General features: G+C 47.0%; 1 pseudogene across 1 annotated transcript; it reads left to right on the forward strand.

Annotated features, from left to right (window-relative positions):
• The first annotated feature begins 4,392 nt into the window (after positions 1-4,392).
• On the forward strand, positions 4,393-5,020 carry LOC311242139 (noggin-like; annotated as a pseudogene). The gene has a single exon. The product of its transcript is annotated as a noggin-like (transcript).
• The last annotated feature ends 3,539 nt before the right edge of the window (positions 5,021-8,559 follow it).

The raw sequence follows: 8,559 nt of genomic DNA on the forward strand, positions 1-8,559 counted from the left end.
CGCCACTTGACTGTAGTTCCGGATGAACCTTCGGTAGAAGTTGGCGAACCCGAGGAAACTCTGTAACTCCTTCCGAGTGGTGGGTTCCGGCCAATCCTCCACAGCCTGGATCTTGCGAGGATCCGCTCGGGTCAAGCCCTTCTCAACGATGAAGCCCAGGTACTCGACGGAGTTGGAGTGGAAACGGCACTTCTCCGCCTTGACGAAGAGCCGATTGTGGAGGAGGCGCTCCAGCACCCGGCGAACATGCAGGATGTGTTCCTCGAGGGTCCTGGAAAAGATAAGAATGTCGTCCAGGTACACCACCACGAACACCTCCAGCATGTCACGGAGGACATCGTTCATGAGTGCCTGGAATACCGCCGGGGCGTTGGTGAGGCCGAACGGCATAACAAGGTACTCATAGTGGCCCCTGGGGGTCTTGAAGGCGGTCTTCCATTCATCGCCCTCACGAATACGGACAAGATGGTAGGCACTTCGGAGATCCAGCTTGGTGAAGAACGAGGCCTGGGTCAGTGGCTCGAAGGTGAAGCTCATGAGAGGTAGGGGGTATTTGTTCTTGATGGTGATCTCGTTGAGCTGTGTATAGTCGATGCAGGGCCGCAGGTCCCCATCCTTCTTACCAACAAAGAAGAACCCGGCTGCCACCGGGGAGGAGGAAGGCCGAATGAGTCCTGCTTCCAATGACTCAGAGATGTAGAGATCCATCGCCTTCTTCTCCGGGACAGTCAGACTGTAGAGGCGGCTGCCGGGAAGGGGAGCCCCTTGGCGGAGGTCGATGGCGCAGTCATAGGGGCGGTGAGGTGGAAGGGCCTGAGCCCTGGTCTTACTGAATACCTCCATGAGGTCGTGGTACTCGGGAGGAATGGACGAGGGGTCCGGGGGCAACTCACCAGCCGGTCTCCGGGGCGGGGGACAGGACGCCGCCTGCAGACAGCGGGCGTGACAGGAGGAGCTCCAGCCCCTGATGGTACCGGAGGACCAGGCGATGTGGGGCTCGTGCAGCGCGAGCCAGGGCCTACCCAGGACCACCGGGACAAGGGGGGATTGGGTAATGAGGAACTGGATTCTCTCGACGTGGTTCCCAGCGATGGTCAGCACGACTGGGCCGGTGCGTTGAGAGATGTCGGCCAGGCGGTGTTGGTCCAACGAAAAGATCTCCAAGGGCCTCACAAGGGCCTCAAGAGGTATGTTGGCTTGGGTGGCAAACTCGAAGTCGAGGAAGTTCTCGTCTGCCCCAGAGTCGATGAGGGCCTCCACCGTGGCACGTTGGTCCCCCCAGGCCAGGGTGACGCTCATCAGATGGTCAGGTGGTGCGCGGCGCTGGGACTGGGAAAAACGGCTCACCAGGATCTCCCGGGGTCTTGGTGAGCCCGATCTTTTGGCCGGATAGGGCAGTCGGCGAGAAAGTGTCCCGTACCTCCGCAGTAGAGGCAGAGATCGGACCTGAGCCTTGCCTGACGCACCACCTGGCTCAGACGAGAGCGTCCCAGTGGCATGGGTTCCTCCTTGCGCACCGGACGGGGAAGCCTGTTACCATCAGTAGTGTTGGGGACGGGGCGTCCAGGAGTCCGGGGTGCCTCAGGAGGTGACTGTCGGGTCCTCTCGTGCCTTCTCTCCAGGAGGCGTCCGTCAATACGGATGACAAGGCTAAACAGCTCCTCGAGGGAGTCGGGCACCTCCCTGGTAGCGAGCTGGTCCCGAACTGCGTCACTGAGCCCCCTTATGAAGGTTAAGCGAAGAGCAGGCTCGTTCCATCCGCTCTCCACCGCCGCCAATCGGAACTCCATGACATAGTCCGTCACCCTGCTGCTCCCTTGTCGGAAGGTCCCCAACCGGGCTCCAGGGTCCAGACCTCGGGCTGGATGGTGGAACACTCTGCGGAGCTCCGCCACGAAGTCTGGGTAGGAGAACAAAAAATCTGCCTCCATTGCCCAGGAGGAAGTGACCCACTGGGCAGCATGGCCTGAAAGTAGGTTGGTTATATAAGCCACTCGGGACCCATGAGCAGAAAAACGGCTTGGTTGATGACGGAAAACCAACTCACATTGCATGATGAATGTGGCACACTCCTCGGGATTACCGTCGAACAGCCGTGGGACGGAGAGATGGGGTTCCCGAGGTGCGAGATCTGCTGGGGCTGCGGGGAATGTTCCTGAAGGGTGTGAGAGATGAAAAGTATTAACGGCGTCGCCCAGCGAGTTAAGCTGGGCGAGAATCTCGGACTGTTGTCTCGCCATAGCGGCCATAGAACCCTGCATGGGCAGGACCTGGTCCCTGAGGTCCTGCACCGCAGCCGCAGCCCGCTCTAATTGGAGACCGTGATCCCTGGTCAACTCGACTTGAATAGCAAGTGCGGTTCTGACCCTCTCTGTGTCGGCTGGGGTCGTCATATTGTTGGTTGGATCGTAATGTTATGGTTTGACACCGACCCCAAACGCAACGACACAAGAGAGTAGGATTCAGAGTTGCCAAATACGAGGGCTTGTTTATTTGGTACTAGGAATAAGAGAAACAGGGAAAGCAAGTCAAACAAGACAGGTACAATGATCAAGGGGCAAAGTTCTGCTGCTCTGCAGCTTCTCCCGTGAGGGTTGTCTTGGGAAGCAGGTGTTGACTTCTGAACCGCTCTGCAGAATCCTCTCGGTGGGTTCTCAGATGTTGTTGCGAGACCGAGAGAGGGAGAGAGGGAACGAGTCAGTGACAGAGCAGTCTTAAACGAGCAGGAGAACAGGGTGTACAATTCTTCGTGTTAACAACACAGTGAGCACAGTTCCAAACACAGCCCAAGTGAATCTCTTCGTGTTAACAACACAGAGAGCACAATTCCAAAAACAGCCCAAGTGAAACTCTTCGTGTTAACAACACAGAGAGCAAAATCCAAACACAGTCCCAGTGAATATCTTCATGTAAACACACAGTGAATATCTTCATGTAAACACACAGTGAATATCTTCATGTAAATACACAGTCCAATTGTGAAATAATATCTTCGGTGTGAGCAAAACACACAGTGAATCTCTTCATGTAAACACACAGTCCAATTGTGAAATAATATCTTCGGTGTGAGCAAGCACACAGAGGGAGATGGTAGATCCCAAAATATTATTCCATAAAGGAAATAGCAAAAATAGATAATGGCTGGGTGAGTGACTGTTTGACAAAAAGGTGGTAGTCTTCAGTGTAAATTCACACACGAAAAATGGAATAGGTCAAGAACAGTCAAAAAGATAACTCACCCAGACGAGATGCGTAATTGGAACTGGATCAACAGAGGAGGCGAGCGCGCGCCACGGGAGCAGGTATCCAAGCGAAGGCTTCTAGGAATTCCTGGAGAACAGCACAGAGAAAAAAGCAGCAGCAACAGCAACGGGGAAAAATATCCAGAGACAAATCAAGGCGACAAAACAAGACGATCCAACAACTTAGGGTGGGGAGAACGGGGTATAAATACTGAGGGAACGATTGATTGAAAAGCGTGGGGAAGTGAGAGAACCAATCAGCGACGTCTCTGATGACGTCAACGGGGAGAAAGCAGTGACAGCTGGGGAATGTGATTGAAAAGCGTGGGGAAGTGAGAGAACCAATCAGCGACGTCTCTGATGACGTCAACGGGGAGAAACGTGTGAACGAGGGGATAGAACCAATTGACAGAAACTGAATGAAAACATAGCGAGGGTGGTTAAAGGAACAGAACGAGTGAGAGCGCAAGGACAGAAACCTCACACCTACGGGAGACTGCAATTCGAAACTGGCCCCTACAAATGTCCTAACCCAGTTGTACAGTAAATGACCAAGTATGGCTTTGTAAGTATTCCAATGTACAGTGTACAGTGCCCCCCCCCTACCCAATCCCCCCCCCCTCCTCCCACCTCCAATGTACAGCCCCCACCCACCCACCCAACCCCACCCCACCCACCCAACCTCCCCCAATGTACAGTTTCTACGTCAAATGTATATACACTCTTTTTCTGGACACTTTTTGTATCACAAACAGTACTGTATTTGCAAATCTGATATGTCATAAATGTATAGATGTAGCAGTACTGTCTATCTGTATGTCATGTATGTCATATATGTTATGATGAATTGAAAGTGGGGGACCCTGATGTAAACAAGACGAAAGTCTTTCTCTGGTCTGCATCCCCTTAACAATTGTATGTATTGAGCTGTACTGTACTGTACCCATTCTGCAATCTGTTAATAAACTTTTCAATCAATCAATCAATCAATAAGTGGACTGCTGAGAGCGTCGTTTCTTGACTCAGCTGAGAGCATTGCACCTATAATACCGCAGACCTGCTTTTTTATTCAGTTTATTGTTGCTTTTTTATTCCTTTATGCTGTGGAGCATAATCCCATTGTACTTGTTCTTGCATATCTGACCTAGGTATGAATCTGCTGTTGCTGTCGGTTGGACTGATGATGGGAAAAGGGACGTGCCAGCACCGCCCCATCCCGAGTGACAGCTTACCGCTCTTACAATTAAAAGAGGTCCCGGATCCAGCATTCGACCCGAAAGAGAGTGACCTTAACGACCCCTCAGCACTTAAGAGCTTCCTGCGAGACTTCAACGGTCACTTTATGTCCATCTCGCCGCCCGAGGGGCTCGACGACTTCGAGATACAGAATACCAACAGCCGAGCGATGCCGAATGCCATTAAAGCTTTGGATTTTGAGGTCCAGTTCGGCAAGAAGAAGCAACCCAGTGAAATGCTCAAAAGGAGACTGCAACAGTGGCTGTGGTATTATTCGTTTTGTCCCGTTGTGCACACCTGGAACGACCTGGGGAATAGGTTCTGGCCGCGGTATCTGCGGGTGGGAAGCTGTCTCAACAAGAGGTCGTGTTCTGTCCCGAACGGTATGGTCTGCGAATCCGCAACCTCGACCCGCCTCAGGTTGCTGAGGTGGAGGTGCGTGCACACTCAGACGAAAGGACTGAAGTGCGACTGGATACACGTCCAGTACCATAATCACGGGGTGCAAGTGCGCCTGCTCCTCCAGCCATGACGATACTTAAAAAAAAAAAAAAAAAAAAAAAAAAAAAAGGTCAAATAACATTGCGAGGTGATGTCAGGAGGAGCAGTGGCATCGTTTCAGTAAAAGGCAAGGTATGGCAAGGAGGTGGGTTTTTTTTTTTTTTTGTCAAATCAGTTGTCACGCACCTGTTTTTACACTTGTTTTATACACCTGTTTTTATCTCATCACGCTCTTATTGATATTGATAGATATGATTTAATTGAATTTTATCATGTGCTTATTTTTTATTCATGCATTGCAGACATAACGTGAAACAACTGAATAAGAACTGTCAATGTCTGTATACTGTGTGAGCTGCGAGATACCCTGAATTTCCCCAAGGGGATTAATAAAGTATCTATCTATCTATCACTTTTGGTGAGTTGTTTCTATACAATTCAGTTATATGACATTTAGGTATGACACAGGACTACACACAAGCATTTTTAGTATAGAAATGTGTCAACAGACTAAAGCAGGGAACCACAATATTTTGCATACGAATTATGCAGAATGTAATATCATAACTGTCTATTACTTTTCTTGCAATTGAGCCACTTTTCCTTAGGTACGGTTTTGAGGTGTGTGTTCAACAGAATGTAGTATCAAAAACACATTCACAAAAAGTATGGGTTACTGAATGCTGAACTGTACTGTTATAACCACTAAGCCAGACCTTACCTGTGTCCCTGTATCACTTCTCTGCTGCCCTTTGATTAAAAAACGTCCCTATGTCCATCTTCCTTTTTTTTGGGGCATATTTCAGTTAGTCACAGTAAAAGTCAATATTTGCCATTTACCTCTGCTAGATCACATTTATCAATAAAAGTGGTATTTGTTTTATGTGATGTCTTTTTCTTTCATTTTTACCATAAATGTCCACACTGTAGTGACTGTACATAATTCACATAGAACTGTTGTTGGGAATAGTAGTTCCCCCCGGACGATATTGTGTGTGGCACTTCCTGCCACGGTCTTTCATTCTATCAACTCGATTACGTTGACATGTTGTTATGTTGCTGATTCGCTGAATAATAAAGGGATTAGGTTCAACTTCGATACACCGCCTCCGACTCCTTTATCTCAGCGCTACAACACTCCAATTTCAACTATTTTTACACCTATGTAATATAAATGTGTAGGGGCGTCTCATTAAAAAACATTTAAAACGATGCAGTGCCTCTGAGGCCCTCCAGGGGGCTCCTCAGTCCTACAGTATGTCTCACCATGCTACAGCCTCTGCCGGCAGCACCATAGATATATATAGAACACTAGATAGCTTACCCGCGCTGCCGGCCGAGCGACGTCGTCGTAGGGCGGCCATCTTGCTCGAGGCAGCTCAGCTACTGATAACATTCATGTCTATGGTGCATGTACTATTTAAATAACCATAGATTGCTCAATTCTTTACCGATTTCTAAACGGGTTGGTTTGCTATAAACATCAAATATGTAGTTATGATACTGCATAGACTTTCATATGAAAATAACTTTAAACAGATAAGTATAGCAATGGCTTTACACACAGATAAGGTAGCCTATTTATATTACTTACACACACATCTATCTATATAATATATATATCCATCCCACTTATTTTATTACATTGTCAATAGTTAAAGAAAAAGGATAAGGAAAGCACTCCAATTTTATTGCCACACAGCATCATCATCAATCATCAAACCTTTATTGTCAGACACTTGGTCCATAGATGTCACATACACAAAAAACACGGTTATAAAAGAGAGTCCCCCCACTCACCTTCACTGGATTAGAGACATACTGTACTTTATCAAACTTGAAAAGATAAGATGTACTCTGAGAGGTTCTTCATCTATGTTCAAGAAAACGTGGGGTTCATTCCTTGTACTTGTGGATGATGGACAGTTCCATACTATTCCAGAATAGCAATTTTTATGCTGCTTGCTTGCTGGTATTCATCTGTGTGAACGTTAATTCAACATGAGTTATTTGATATACCATATATACATTGGAGAAGCATATTTGGGTACCTGAACATGTGCTATATATTTGATATACTATGTATATACTTTTGAGACGACTGTCGTGCGACCAAATCAGTGTTTGTTTGTCTTATTATTTACTTTTGAACTGTTTTCTTTTTTTTTCTTTTCTTTTCTTCTGTTTAATGTTGTTATCTGTTCTATGTGGACAATGACAATACAATAATGTATATATGCAGACATATACTTCGATTTCTATGTCCTCAAAAAAAGTATAATAAACAAAAAAGTGAAAAAAATAAATAAAAGAGAGCCATACCGGAATTTCCACATTTGTGACGGAGTATGACTGAGGAGAGAAACACCAAGTCAACACTCTTACTCTCCTAATGCCCTTTGAAAAGGACAGTTTTGGTGAGCTTCTGTCTCATGTTGCCACTCTGTAAGGTCAGAGTATCTAATTTGGCAATGTGGTGCAGACGTAGCTTGAAAAACAGGGACACAACTAATGTCAACAGCATATGGTGGTGACTGTCAATGCCATGCTGTGTTTCACCGATGTGCTCCCCGAGCAAAAACACATCCTCTGACCCTATCGTCTTGCGCACAATGTAGAGGACTTCCAGCGGTTTGATGGGCTGTGATCGTCTGGAATCAGCTGATGTCTGGCGAATGACCCACTCTGCTGCCCTGACAACCCTCACCGTGCCTTCAGATGGAATCACTAGGCCTCCATTGTTTCTTAGAGAGAGCAGGTGGTAACTCTTGTCCTGACAAGCAGATGCAGCGTCCGTCACCAGGCTGGCACGGCAGACATCACAGGACAGCTTCTTCAATGTCCGTCGCACAACAAATCCTAAAATTAGATGTAGACTGATTAATAATATAATAACTTATAATAATAATTAATAAGTATGGGGAAATTAGAATTTCCAACTGTGAACATTTCTTTTTTTGGACTATCATCCAATTAATCAGCAATCATTTTCACCCTAGGTTTTGACTATTGGCACAATCGGCTATAGGTCAATCAGTCAACCTTTACCTGAAATGTACACAAGGGCGTTGTCCACAAGACCATCGAAGCGGGTGGGGAGGTAGCTGTGGTCATGTACAATGGCAGGAATGTCAGCAAACGGGGATGGAAGATCTTGTCCTCCTTCAGCAGAGGACATATCTACAGCTGACAGGTTTGTAGATATGTCGATTTGGTAGGACTGGGCAGCAGAGGACAATCCAAAAGCTGGCAGGGACTCGGTGTCATCCTGTGCCGTCACGTTCCCTTTGGAGCTTGGTTTAACAACCCCACACCGGGCCATTAGCTTTCTAAAAATGTACTTGAATTGGCTGGCATTGGGGTTGTTATTCCAGCCACCTGAAACAAAAAACACAAGATATACGAGTTTATTGCACAGATATTCAATCTATCTTTATGCAACCAAAAAAAATGTGCCACCCCAAGAATGATATTCTTCCACGTAAATTAAGTTGAATGACATTATCATACAGTTCAGTCTGTATCACAGTGGTGACAAATTCTGCAAACAGATAGACAAACAATTAACAAATGTTTCTAA

The sequence above is a fragment of the Notolepis coatsorum genome (genome assembly GCF_963971535.1).
Source record: "Notolepis coatsorum genome assembly, chromosome: 15".
In the NCBI taxonomy this organism is placed as follows: domain Eukaryota; kingdom Metazoa; phylum Chordata; class Actinopteri; order Aulopiformes; family Paralepididae; genus Notolepis; species Notolepis coatsorum.